This window comes from Nelumbo lutea, chromosome 3, assembly GCF_056320005.1.
Source record: "Nelumbo lutea isolate HS-2025 chromosome 3, American lotus-T2T, whole genome shotgun sequence".
NCBI lineage: Eukaryota > Viridiplantae > Streptophyta > Magnoliopsida > Proteales > Nelumbonaceae > Nelumbo > Nelumbo lutea.
Window position 1 is genome coordinate 92,421,925 of NC_142686.1, and position 13,762 is coordinate 92,435,686.

Sequence of the window (13,762 nt, forward strand, 5' to 3'; positions counted from 1 at the left end):
TGAACCTAAGGCTCGTAAATGTGTTTTTTTGGGATATGCCTGATGTGTGGCTCATTGTGACACTAGCAAGTGCACTAGCCGTTCAAATAATAAAGTAGTGAGTGAATTTAAGAGCCCAATAGGCCTTGTGTTCTAATTCAACTGGTAAATGACATGCTTTACCAAAGACCAATCTGTAGGGGGACATGCCAATGGGTGTCTTAAATGTAGTTCTGTATGCCCATAATGCATCATCTAATTTGATGGACCAATCTTTTTTGGTAGATGCTACGGTCTTTTCCAGAATTCTTTTGAGTTCCCTATTAGCCAACTCCACTTGGCCACTAGTTTGAGGGTGATAAGGGGTAGCTAATTTATGTGTAATTCCATATTTCTGCATTAACCTCTCAAATTGGCTATTGCAGAAGTGAGTTCCCCTATCACTAATTATAGCTCGCGGAGTGCCAAATCGGGAGAATAGCTTCTTTAGGAAGTGTACCACTCTTCTTGAGTCATTTGTGGGTAAAGCCATGGCTTCTACCCATTTGGATACATAGTCAACTGCAACAAGGATATACTTATTCCCAAAAGAATTCGGGAAATGTCCCATGAAATCTATACCCCAAACATCAAAGATTTCACATATCAAAATATTGGAAATGGGCATTTCATTCCGTTGGGAAATGTTTTCCAATCTTTGGCATTTGTCACATGTGGACACATACCTATGGGCATCTTTGAAAAGTATGGGCCAATAAAAACCTGATTGCAAAACCTTGGCTGTAGTGCGACTAACTCCAAAATGTCCTCCTGCTTCTTTATCATGGCAAAATTGAAGTACCGACTCCATCTCCTCCTCAGGGACACATCTCCTTATGATCTGATCTGCACACAATTTATACAAAAAGGGTTCCTCCCACAGATAGTATTTTACATCAGAAAGGAATTTCTTTTTCTGTTGATATGAAAGATTAGGAGGAAGGACTTGTGCAGCTAGATAATTAGCAAAATCAGCATACCAAGGATATGAGTATTTCTGTATTGAGTACAGCTGCTCATTCGGAAATTCTTCTCGAATGTTGTTGGTTATCTCCTCTTTTGAGCTTACCTTGTCTAACCGGGAGAGATGGTCAGCAGCCAGGTTTGCAGCACCCTTCATGTCTCTAATCTCAATATCAAACTCTTGCAATAAAAGGATCCACCTGATCAGTCTTGGTTTTGAGTTTTGCTTGGTAAGCAAGTGCCTTAATGCCGAGTGATCTGTGTAGACAACAACCTTGGATAATATCAGATATGAACGAAACTTATCAAGTGCAAATATTACTGTTAGCAGCTCATTTTCTATGGTGGTGTAATTGAGTTGGGGTCCAGTCAAGGTTCTGCTAGCATAGTAAATTGGCTGAAAATGTTTGTTCATTCTTTGTCCTAAAATAGCTCCTATAGCAGAATCACTCGCATCACACGTTAATTCAAATGGGAGGGTCCAATCTGGTGCTACCATGATAGGTGCATGGATCAATTTGTCTTTCAAGATGTTGAAAGCATGAAGGCATTCAGTTGAAAATTCAAAAGTCACTTCTTTTTGAAGCAAGGTAGATAATGGCTTGGCAATTTTTGAGAAATCCTTAATAAACCTCCTATAGAATTCGACATGTCCTAAGAAGCTTCTCAACGAACGAACAGATGTTGGGGGTGGCAGTTTTTCAATTGCCTCCACCTTGGCCTTGTCGACTTCTATACCTCTTTGAGAGATCTTGTGTCCAAGCACTATGCCTTCTTGCACCATAAAATGACATTTCTCCCAATTCAACACAAGATGTGTTTCTTTGCATCTAGTAAGCACCTGTTTCAGATTATTCAAACATGCATCAAACGAAGAGCCAAAAACTGAAAAATCATCCATAAAGATCTCAATAAATTTTTCAACCATATCAGAAAATATAGACATCATACATCGCTGAAAGGTTGTTGGGGCATTGCATAACCCAAAGGGCTTCCTTCGGTATGCAAAGGTTCCATATGGGCAAGTAAAAGTGGTCTTTTCTTGATCATTTGGTGCAATTGGTATCTGGTTATACCCTGAATATCCATCCAAGAAACAATAATACTCATGCCCGGCTAGCCTCTCCAACATTTGGTCCATAAATGGGAGAGGGAAATGGTCCTTCCGGGTGGCTTCATTTAATTTTCTATAGTCAATACACACACGCCATCCGGTGACGGTTCTAGTAGGGATGAGTTCATTTTTCTCATTTGGAACAACAATCATACCACCTTTCTTGGGCACAACTTGCACAGGGCTTACCCAAGAACTATCAGAAATACGGTAAATGATCCCAACATCTAACAACTTAGTTATTTCAGCCTTTACCACTTCTTTCATGTTGGGGTTCAGGCGCCTTTGGGGCTGAACGGAAGGCTTGCTGTCCTCTTCCATCAAAATTCTGTGAGTGCAGATTGATGGACTAATGCCTTTGATATCTTCTACCTTCCAAGCTATAGCATTTTTGTGTTCTCGCAACACTCTTAATAATTTTTCTCTTTGTAAGGGATTCAGTGCTGCGGAAATTATCACGGGGAGATCTGATGGTTCCTCAAGGAAAGCATACTCTAAATGGGATGGTAATTGCTTCAGTTCAAGGGTGGGGGGTTCTTGGGGTGATGGCTTACCTGATGGTCCAGGCAACTTGCCTAAGTTCTCTAATTTAAGAAACCCCTTTCCCTTGAATTGATTTTTATCATTCAGGTATGCTATCATGAGGTTTATTTCTTCATTTTCTCCTTCTTCAAGTTCTCCCTACTGGAGGCAGAGTTCAAGAGGATCAGTTATTCTACTTACTTGGAAGCATTCATCAATTGTCAATTCAATGGCATCAATCATAAAACAAGAATCATCACTAGAGGGTGCATGTTTCATAGCATCAGACATTTTAAAAATTATCTCATCATCTTGTATCCTAAGGCTGAGTTGTCCTTGTTGGACATCAATCATTACTTTTCCGGTAGCCAGGAAAGGTTTCCCTCGGATAAGCGGGACCTCCACATCTTCTTGCATGTCTAACACAATGAAATCAACTAGAAAAATGAATTTGTCAACTTTAACTAATACACCTTCTATGATCCCCCTAGGATGTCTAATGGATCTATCAACCAATTGTAATGCCACTCTAGTGGGTTGGGGTTCATTCAACCCTAATTTCTTGAAGATAGAATATGGCATTAAATTGATGCTAGCTCCCAGGTCACATAAAGCTTGTTCAATTTTTAAACTGCCAATGGTACAAGGAATAGTGAAACTCCCTGGATCTTTGAGTTTTTGAGGCAGCTTGTTCAGAAGGATAGTAGAACATTCCTCATTTAAAGCAACTGTAGCCACATCTCCCAGTTTCCTTTTATTTGCCAATAATTTCTTCAAAAACCTTGCATAGTGTGGCATCTGGGCTAAAGCATCAGCAAAATGAATATTAATATGTAAACTTTTAAATATTTCAAGAAACTTACCAAATTCCTTTTCCAATTTTTGTTGCTTCAGCCTGTTAGGGAATGGAACTTGTGGCTGCTGGTGCATCCCTTGTTGTGCTTCTGGTTGTTCAGTCTTCTGTTGTCCGTTCCCAAGGCTTGTTTCTGCCTTAGGTTCACCCCAATTCTTCTTTTCTACCTCGGACAACTCTTTTCCATTCCTTAAGGTAATAGCTTGCACCTGCTCTCGTGGATTCACTTCAGTGTTGCTTGGAAGAGTTCTCGGTAGTCTGGAAGAGATTAATTGTGCCAATTGCCCCACTTGGTTTTCCAGGTTTTTGATTGAGGCTTCCTGGTTCTGGAACCTGGTTTCTGCACCTACTATAAATTTTGTCATCAGCTCCTCCAAATTGGACTTTGGTTCAGGCTGATGATAAGTCTGGTAGAACGGCTTGGAAGTATGCTGATTTGGCCAGGACTGGTTTGAATGTCCTCTCCATCCTGGATGAAAAGTATGGTGACTCTGATAACCCTGCTGTCTTGACTAATTGCTGACAAAGTCAACTTGTTCAGTAGATGGCTTGAATTGATTGCCAACTTGGCATTCAGTACTAATGTGGCCTCCCCCACACAATTCACAATTAAGAGGCTGCACATGCATGGCAGCTATCTGCATTTCATCTATTTTCATACTGAGTGCTCCTATTTGTGCAGATAGTGCCGTATAAGTATCAACATTATGCAAGCCATGATACTTCCTAGTTTGAGTTCTTTCAGAATGCCATTGATAGTTTTTGACTGCCATTTCCTCAATAAGTGCATGGGCAACATCAGGAGTTTTATTATTTATGGACCCTCCAGCTGCAGCATCTAATATGGTCTTATTTGAATCAGTAAGACCATTATAGAAAGTCTGCACTTGCAGCCAAATGGGGAGGCCATGGTGAGGAACTCTCCTTAACAGCTCCTTGTATCATTCCCATGACTTGTATAAAGATTCCCCCTCTTGCTGAAAAAAAGTAGTGATGTCATTCCTCATTTTAGCAGTTTTAGAAGGGGGGAAATATTTAGAGAGAAAATGGCTGGCCATTTCATCCCACGTAGCTATTGATCCTGCCAGTAATGAATTCAGCCATGCTTTGGCTTTATCCTTCAAAGAAAATGGGAATAACCTCAACCTAATGGCATCATCACTTACCCCATTGTGTTTGAAGGTGTCACAAATTTCTAAAAAGTTAGAAATGTGTGCATTGGGATCTTCATGGGCCAATCCATAGAATTGCACCATGTTTTGAATCATTTGTATGATGGCAGGTTTGATCTCAAAGTTGTTAGCAGCAATATTGGGCCTGATAATGCTGGAGGCAGCTCCAGTGAGAGTGGGTTTGGTATAGTCCATCATAGTCCTCTGCTCAGCCATTTCTTGAGCTTCTTGAGCTTCTTGCTGGACTTGTTTGGCTGCTCTTAGTCGGACACAAAGATTTCTTTCAATCTCCGGGTCGTAGAGGATTTCCTCCAGCTCGACTCTGCTTGTCAGAAACTGCGAAAGTCAAGGCAATAAACAAGCCAATATTCACAGAATAACTAACCTTATTACGACTGAAAATGTATAGTGAAGTATTGGAATATACAAACCTACATCCTAAAACAAATAAATGCAGCTAACTAAAAGCAGATCAACATCTTATTCAAGGTTCCTTTATCTACATCCATCGATTGTAACATCTGAATTCAGATCCAATTTAGTTGAGTTCAGATCTGCAAGTCTTTGGTATTGTTAGTCCAGAGAAAATTAACAAATAATAATTCAAATCTGAGCTGTATATCTCATACACACTCATTGGTATACACTGCAATATACATCCATTAAGGTTGGAATCAAATTTGTGATGCTTTAGGGCTGATATCAGATCTGATCTGAAAAATATATTAAAAGGACCTGAAATAAACTAAAACCAGTCCTGAGTTAGGCTTGGTTTAAGGATTTTAAGCTCTACAATTGAAGCCCAAACCTGTATAGCTGATGCATATCAAACACTTGCTAAGACCTGAAAATCAGGTCTGCAATGTTTGGTATTGTTAATTGCTGCAATTCAGATATGATGTTAGCAGTTTTATAGAACAAAACTCAGTCCAAAGATATTTCAGATCAGATCTCATATCAAACCACATGCACTTCATATCTGTAACTTTATTAGAAAACAGAGTTGGCCAACAAAAACTTTAAATTTAGAAATGGACATCCAAGCCTGAGTGGCTCATGTTCAGTGATTGCAAAAACCTGAAATCAGGTCTGCAATGTTTATACTGTAAGCAGCCTGGATTCAGATCTGAATGCCAGTATATTATAATCTAAAATATGAAGCTCTTTTTGGACCTTTCAGGCCTTACAAACATCAATCCTAATCTAATCCAAACATCAATTCAGATCGGGTGCAAGAGATTTAAATGATAATAAAACATCAAGTTCAAAGAAATTTCAGATCATGTACTCATACTGCCTCAGATTCTCATGCATTTCAGATCTGATTTTACCATTCATGGCTTATATTTTCATCAATGAGGCAAGTCTGATGCATCAAATTGTGAATTGGGTGCTATCACTACCCGAATTCACATCAGAATAGAGTGGGTTCAGGTCTGAGTTCATCTGAACTCAGATCTGAACCCAAATGCATTCAGACCTACAACCAGTTGAGCTCAGATTTGAGTTCAAATCTGAGGTTCAGATCTGAAGGCTCACATGTTGTTCTTTCAAATATTTTTCATTCCTTGCTACCCTTTGATTCTTGAAGCAAATCTGATATCTCACATTGTGAATGGGGTGCCAAATTCACATCAGAATTGAGTATGGTCAGGTCTGAGTTCAGATGAACTCAAATCTGAATCTAGCAGATTTGCAACCAACTGAACTCAGATCTGAACCTAGCAGAATGCAGACCTGCACTCGGCTGAACTCAGATCTGAACTTCAGATTTGAGTTTCAGATTTGAAGTTCAGATCTGAAAGCTCTCATGCTATTCTTTCATTGTTTTTTTTTTCTTTTATTTTTCTATATATATATATATATATATATTTTTTTTTTAGAAAGGAAGAAAGCTAAAACAAAATACAGCAATGCAACCAAAACCTTTTTGGATGTGTAGCTCTGATTGCTGAATGCAATTCAGATCTGAACTCATTTTGAGATTTATAATTTTTTTTTCTTTTTGGAGGTAATAGAATCACAAATAAGAGAAATTAGATCTACTTCAGCTACACTAAAACTAAAACAAAGGATGGAACAATCAAATATCAATAGAAGAACCATGGCTCCATCAATGCAGCCCTTGCATTCAAGGCTGGGATGTAAGATGAAAATTTGAAAACCAGCCATGAATGCAATGCTAAAAACCAGATTAAGAATGATCAATCGCTCCTAATATTGTTTCTATAAATCCCCAACAACGGCGCCAAAAACTTGATGTGTGGCTCATTGTGACACTAGCAAGTGCACTAGCCGTTCAAGTAATAAAGTAGTGAGTGAAGTATCGTTCCCACGAGGACTTAGGAAACAAGTATCAATACTAAATTGAGTACTTCTTATCTGATTAACAAATAAATCAAAACTTTAATGAAAGCTAAAAAGAATCCTAAATTAAAATCTATCTAAATCATTGGTCCAATTGCCTTCAAATCAGGTTAGAAGAGTAAGCAGTAAATGTCAATTTCAGAATTCAACAATCTATCAATTTGATCATTCGAATAAATCATAATTGAGCCTTGGTTTGGTGAAACCCCAAGGTCATGAACAACCTCTCTCAAGCGCATGTTCATCCTATGCATGAGTGACAATTCTTCTATCTCTAACAAAAATCCAATCCCCATGCATGCATTTTTTCAAACATTTCTAAGGCATCAATTCAAAACTGAATTGATCACCAACTGAATTGTGCAAGTTATCTCTAATCTTGCATCCAATTCAGTTCTTGAATAGTAGATCTGAATTCCTAACGTCTCTCTCAAGCACTCTAGGAATTCCAAGCTTTAGATCCATTCGGCCAATCTCAAAATTGCAGATCTGAATTCTCTTTCAAGCAATTCAGATCTTGCAATCTCTGAGTTTTGAAAGTTAGTTGGCCGAATTAATCTACAATAACACCCTTATTCAAGAAACTCCAAATACAATTCATGACCATTCGAATGAATAAAAAAGAATTAGATTGTTGAACTGAAATTTTACAAGCTGAAATACATCAAGGAAGAATGGAAGAAGGAGAAAGAAGAAAGAAAAAATAACAAAGAAACATAATTTAAATTAAAAGAGAATGAAACTATAATTGAGTTATTATAAATGATCTTTGAATCACAAACCCCCAATTTCGAACTCACATTCTCTTCTAGCTTGCTTGCCTTGAACTTCCTTCAGCCATTATTCTTCTTCTTCCTTGCGCCTAACCTTTTTCTCTTCTCTTCTCTCAAGGTGGTCGAACCTCTAAGAGTGGGAGAGCCTTCCTCTCCAGCAATTAAACACCTCTCTCACTTTCTAGAGGCCTCCTTATATAGTTTTTCAAGGGGGCTCTTGCCCCTTCTTGAAGCCTCTAGAATGGGGTGTATTACACCCATTTCTTGAACTTTCTAGAGCTCTCCTGAAAGCCTCCTAAGGACTGCTATTTGGGCTGCACTTAGGCTCTCTCTTAGCACATGATAGCTATACATTGAGCTGCTTTTGGGCTGAGAATGTGCCTTCCTTGCTGGGCCGAATTCTTTTCTTAGTTAGGCTTTCTTTTCTTGGGTTTTTTCAAGGAATCCACTTGCTCTTATTGGGCCGAAGTGCTATCTCTTGCTTCCACAATCGGGCTGGGCCGAATTTGGTCTTTTTGAACATTCTTTTCTTGCCTTTTTCCTTCATTTTCTTAGATTAATTACCCTTGAAACTTATTCTTAGCATTAAGCTAAATTAAGGCAAAAATTAATAAAACCGGCATAAAAATCCATGCTAAAGTCTTCAAAAATTATAGATAAATTGTAGGTTCATCAATACCCTCACATAGAATGGATATTGCTGTTTTGATCAAGTTAATGGCACTCACTTTGTATATTGGGATATCACATTTTCTAAGTCTACTCCTTTCTTTAGTATTCCTCCTGAGGAGGAGAAACCTGAGGAACCCTTCTCTCACTAGGCCTACCTCCAATGTTCCTGTTTCTTTTGAGTCATCTAATGAGGTGTCCACTTCTCTCACTAGGCCTACCTTCAATGTTCCTGTTCCTCTTCCTCCTCTATCTCATCCTTTTATAATTCTTCCTCATCCTGTTCTTCAAAGGTGGTACCAAAAGTACAAATTTAGACATGAGTAAGTTGTTTCCATTCCAACAGAAGAGCCTCTTGTTCCTCCCATCATTACTGAGGTAATGGGTCAGCCTTCCTCTGACCCATCTACTTCTTTCCCAGACCTTGATCTTCCTATAGATCTCTGCAAGGACAAGCGAAAGTGTACACCCCATTGTATCTCCAAACACCTAACTTATAACCTTCTATCTCCTACCTACTACTTTTTTCTTGCTTCTGTTTCTTCCCATGTGGTACCCAGGTCTGTACTAGAAGCCTTATCTAAACCTAAAAGGAGGGATGTTATGATGGCTGAACTGGATGCTTTGCATAAGAACCATACTTGGGATATTGTTGACTTGCCTGAAGGGAAGGAACTAGTGGGTTGTAAATGGGTATTTTTCATTAAATATCACTCTGATGGCTCCATTGAGAGGTTTAACCCCAGGTTAGTTGCTAAATGCTACACTCAGATGTATGGTATTGACTATCTTAAGACATTTGCTCTTGTGGCTAAGATGACCTCAGTCCGGTTTTGTTATCTCTAGTTGCTACTTTTGATTGGCCTCTTCACTAGTTTGTTATTAAAAATACCTTCTTGAGTGGAGATCTATATGAAGAGGTCTATATGTCTTTGTCTCTGGGGGTGTATGGAAAGGAAATGCAAGGGAAGGTGTGTAAACTGCAAAAATCCATTTATGGTCTCAAACAGTCTCCTCGGGCTTGGCTTGAGAGGTTCAGGACTGTTCTTGTCTCCTTTGGTTGCACACAAACTCAATCTGATCATACATTGTTCTTGAAAAGAAATGGCTCTCTAGTGACTTTTCTGATAGTTTATGTTGATGATATTGTGGTCACGGGTGATGACACACAAGAGGTTAGTAAACTCAAAAGATTTCTTAACTCTGAATTTGAGATCAAGGATTTAGGAGATCTTCAATACTTTTGGGCATTGAAGTTGCTAGATCTAAGGATGATATCTTCATTTCTCAATGCAAATATGTCCTTGACCTCCTTGCTGAGACTGGTAAACTTGGTGCTAAACCAACCTTCACTCCTATCGATCACAATCATAAGCTTTCTGCTACAGATTATGAACTCTTATCTGATAAGGGAAGGTTTCAGAGACTGTTTGGAAAGTTGTTATTAGTCAATTTATGCATTCTCCTAGAGATACTCATTTAGTTGTTGTAGAAAGAGTTCTGTATTACTTGAAAGGACTCCAGGGAAAGGTATTCTAGTTGCCAAACATAGACACATGAAACTGGAAGCATACAATAATGTTGATTGGGCAGGATGTATTGATGATATGAGATCCACCTTGGGTTATTGTGCTTTGGTGGCAAGGAACATTATTTCATAGAGGAGTAAGAAACAGTCAGTAGTTGCCAAATCCTCTACTAAAGCAGAATATAAGGCTATGACACATGGTGTGTCAGAATTTTTGTGGCTATGATCCCTTTTAGAAGAATTGGGGGTTGACTATGAGAAGCCAATGATGCTCTACTGTGACAACCAAGTAGCTATCAGTATTGCACATAATCATGTTCAACATGATAGAACTAAGCACATTGAGGTTAATAGACATTTTATACGTGAAAGAGTTTCCTCAGGAGAAGATGGTTTGCCATTCATCACCTCAGAAGAGAATTTGGCTGATATTTTGACCAAGGGAGTTCTGAGAGGGAAGCTGACACATTATATAAGCAAGTTAGGTATGATTGACGTCTATGCTCAGCTTGAGGGGGAGTGTAAAGAGATTGGGCTGAATGGAACTTAGTATCTTTTCTTGTAGTATGTTTTATTTATTTGTTAGCTCATGGGCCCGTTATTTCTTTTTGCTATTTCTCCTTATGTTATTGCCTAGTTGGCCGGCCACTTATGGGTATACTTGTAATTATGTTAAGATTGAAGTTTAGTAAAATGATTAGAGAAGGGAGGGAAGAGATAATCGAACTTCTTCTTCCTCCTCTTTTCTCCATCTTCTTTCTCTTGCACTGTGGTTCTCTTATTTTCTTCCTCTTTTTGTCTCTAATTTTTCCAAGTTTACATCAGTTTTAGAGGACTAATTTACATCTGGATCAACCTTGACTTAGTCAAAGAGGTACACGACCATGCTTATATCTAGACCATTGCCTACCAATAGAGGGTAATTTGATACCACAATGCTAAAGTCAAAAGGTGTTGCTTCCAAGTTGCTGACCTCATGTTGAGGAAGGTCATGGTACTTGACCCAGGCTCGGAAAAGCTCAACCCATACTGGTAAGGTTCCTACAAGGTGATTAAGGTGGTAGGACTTGGGACTTATGAGCTCAAAACTTGTGAAGGGTGACAGGTCCCTCGTATGTTGAATGCTGATAACCTAAGAAGGTATTACATTTGAAGTTTCGAGCACCTATATTAACTATGGAATTTTCACAAAGTGTTGTAAGAAACAACTTAGTGATCCCAAGTTCCGATCTATGCAACCACCCGCTCATGTGACTTGGTCCAGCCAACCCACTCTACGCATTTCGGTTCCCTAGAATCAAATGCCAATATGCTCTAAGCACCTTGTCCCACAAATTATAAAGTCAACCATTCGTAAGCACATTGACACATAAACACCCCGACATCGTTTTGACTTGGCTAAATTTGTAAAATACTAGGACACCCTATCATCATTTTCACTTAGCCATATTTGCGAAACATTTTCCTATCTTAGAAAAATTAAAGGTGCAAGAAAAAGTACATTGCTACTACAAAAAAAGGGAAGAAAAACAACAAAAGCAGAAAACTGAGCTTGGAGGCTTAGGATACATCATGTATGTACAGGAAATCCAAGAAAAGAGGCAAGATCTTCACTCCTAGCAAGACAATAACTTGTCCTCGTTAGACTGTGTCTCCTCATCCTTGGCATTGTTGCCTTCTTCCCCATCACTGCCCTTGACTTCCCCTTCAGAGTCAGGCTCATTCTCAGATTGACTGAGCATTTCCTATGTACGTCCAAGCTCTTGATCTTCGATGTGTTGAGTTTGTGGAACATTGACGAGAGTAGGAGATGGCATAACTTGAAGCCTTGGCAAAAGGAAACGGTGGCGTAGTCGTCCTTGGATTTTTAAAACTCTGTTGAGGTAAGGTACTTCTTGATGCCACAATCCTTGGCCTGACAAACTCCTTGAAAAAATTCGACCTCCACTCAGCAAGCTCAACCTCCTTATGCTATAGTTCGCTAGCAAGGTGATTGACCTTCTTGTATAGCCTTTCCTTCTTAGCCCACTCGGCTGCCACCTTAGCCTTAAGCTCCCCGATGTGTGTCACCACCATCTCCAGCCACTCATCTCGACTCTTCACGTACTTCTGAAGAGAGTTGCATTGGTGATAGTACACCTTGGCCAGGCCAATTAGGGCCTGTGCCAGAGAGTTGAACTATGAAAGAAAAGAAGCTCTTGGTCAGCACTTGGCCACAAAAATATAAAATGAATGGATATTAGGACGAAGGATACTCATCGCGATGAGGTACTGGAGCAGTTTACCCTTGATGGGTGTAGGACATTAGTGGTTGTGCTCTTCCACCTCCTCGGGGAAGATGATGGACTTGTTTAGCTATAGGGAAGTCTTTGGGTCAAGAACGGTGTGCTTCCCCCCCAGTACCGGGGTCTGAGGTACTGGCCCCCTCCATGCTAGACATAAGACAATGCACCTCAGTTGCCTATACATCTTCGAACATTGTGTTAGCTCTCCCTAGGGCTCATCTTCCATGAGAATGATGACATTAGTCCCTTCCTGCTCTGCCGATCTATGTTGCATGGTCTCCTCGGCTTGAGGAGTATCCCAATTAGATGTTTTCCTCTTCTTTCTCTTGTTCTTCATGCCAAACAGCCTGATGATGTTGGCTCCTGACCCTGTCATGCTTTCTGCATAGATAAAAAGGAGTAAAGAGCATAAAATGAACTATCAAGGTGGTAAACAAATGTAGCAAAGTGCCTAAGTATTGAAGGATGTTCTACTCAAAGGACCTATCCTGGCATTGATTAACTTTTCCTCAGTTAGAAAGTCCTCAACACAAACTCTCTTCTCAACCAGGCCCTTCACCTGCTCTTGCATGGCCTCACTCAAGGAGACATCCCTGGTGTCCTTTATGGCCATCCTCCACTTTAGGTTAAAGGGGCACCTGTCATGAGGACCGAGGAAAAAGAATCTTCTCTTCCACTCTGACACCTTGGATGGGAAGCTGCCCAACAACTTGCAAATGGGGTTGTAAGATTGATAAAAACTATACTTCTTAGCAAGATTTCTCTTTAGGTGACAGAAGTCGATGAAGTTCTTAAGAGTCGAAGGGAAACCATAGTATTGGTAGAATGAAATGGCGCCTACAAGGGTCCTAATAGAGTTCGGGTGCAACTAAGTAATCGAGATGTTATAATACTCTAGCACCTCGGTGTCAGCACCCGATTTTTGCTCAGTTTGCCGCTTGAACCCCAATTCATCCCAAATCCCCGATCAAACCCTTCCAATCCTTCCAAAACACCCAAAAATCCTTGCCATTGAACCAAAAGACCTAGTTTGACCCTCCTAGACCTAGTTTGATCCATTTCCTCAAAATTACCAAAATACCCCTGACCAAATTCCTAAATTTTCCCACCAAATTCTCAAAATACCTCTTGACCAAATTCCCAAATTACCCCTTGCCCGAATTACAAAATACCCTTTCTCTAAATTACCACAATACCTTTCCCTCATTGTTGAGTTACAAAAATATCCCTTGTACTAATTACCAAAATACCCCCTCAAACAAAATTACCAAAATACCCTTCTCCAAACTCCCAATTTACCCTTAACAAAATCACCAAAATACCCCTCATACCAAATTACCAAAATATCCCCATTCCAAATTACCAGAATACCCTTCAAATAAGATTATAAAAAATTCCCTCCTTCCAAATTACCAAAATACCCTTGTCCAAATGCCCTTCATACCCTAAAATTCCTAAATTACTCCATTTGAAATTCCCAAATACCTTCATTGTGTCC

The 13,762-nt window shown here is 39.5% G+C and overlaps 1 non-coding gene across 1 annotated transcript; it reads left to right on the forward strand.

Annotated features, from left to right (window-relative positions):
• Positions 1–4,373: 4,373 nt before the first annotated feature.
• LOC148866875 (small nucleolar RNA R71) lies at positions 4,374–4,480 on the forward strand. Its single transcript, XR_016112125.1, has one exon. It is a non-coding gene; the product is annotated as a small nucleolar RNA R71 (small nucleolar RNA).
• Positions 4,481–13,762: the final 9,282 nt, after the last annotated feature.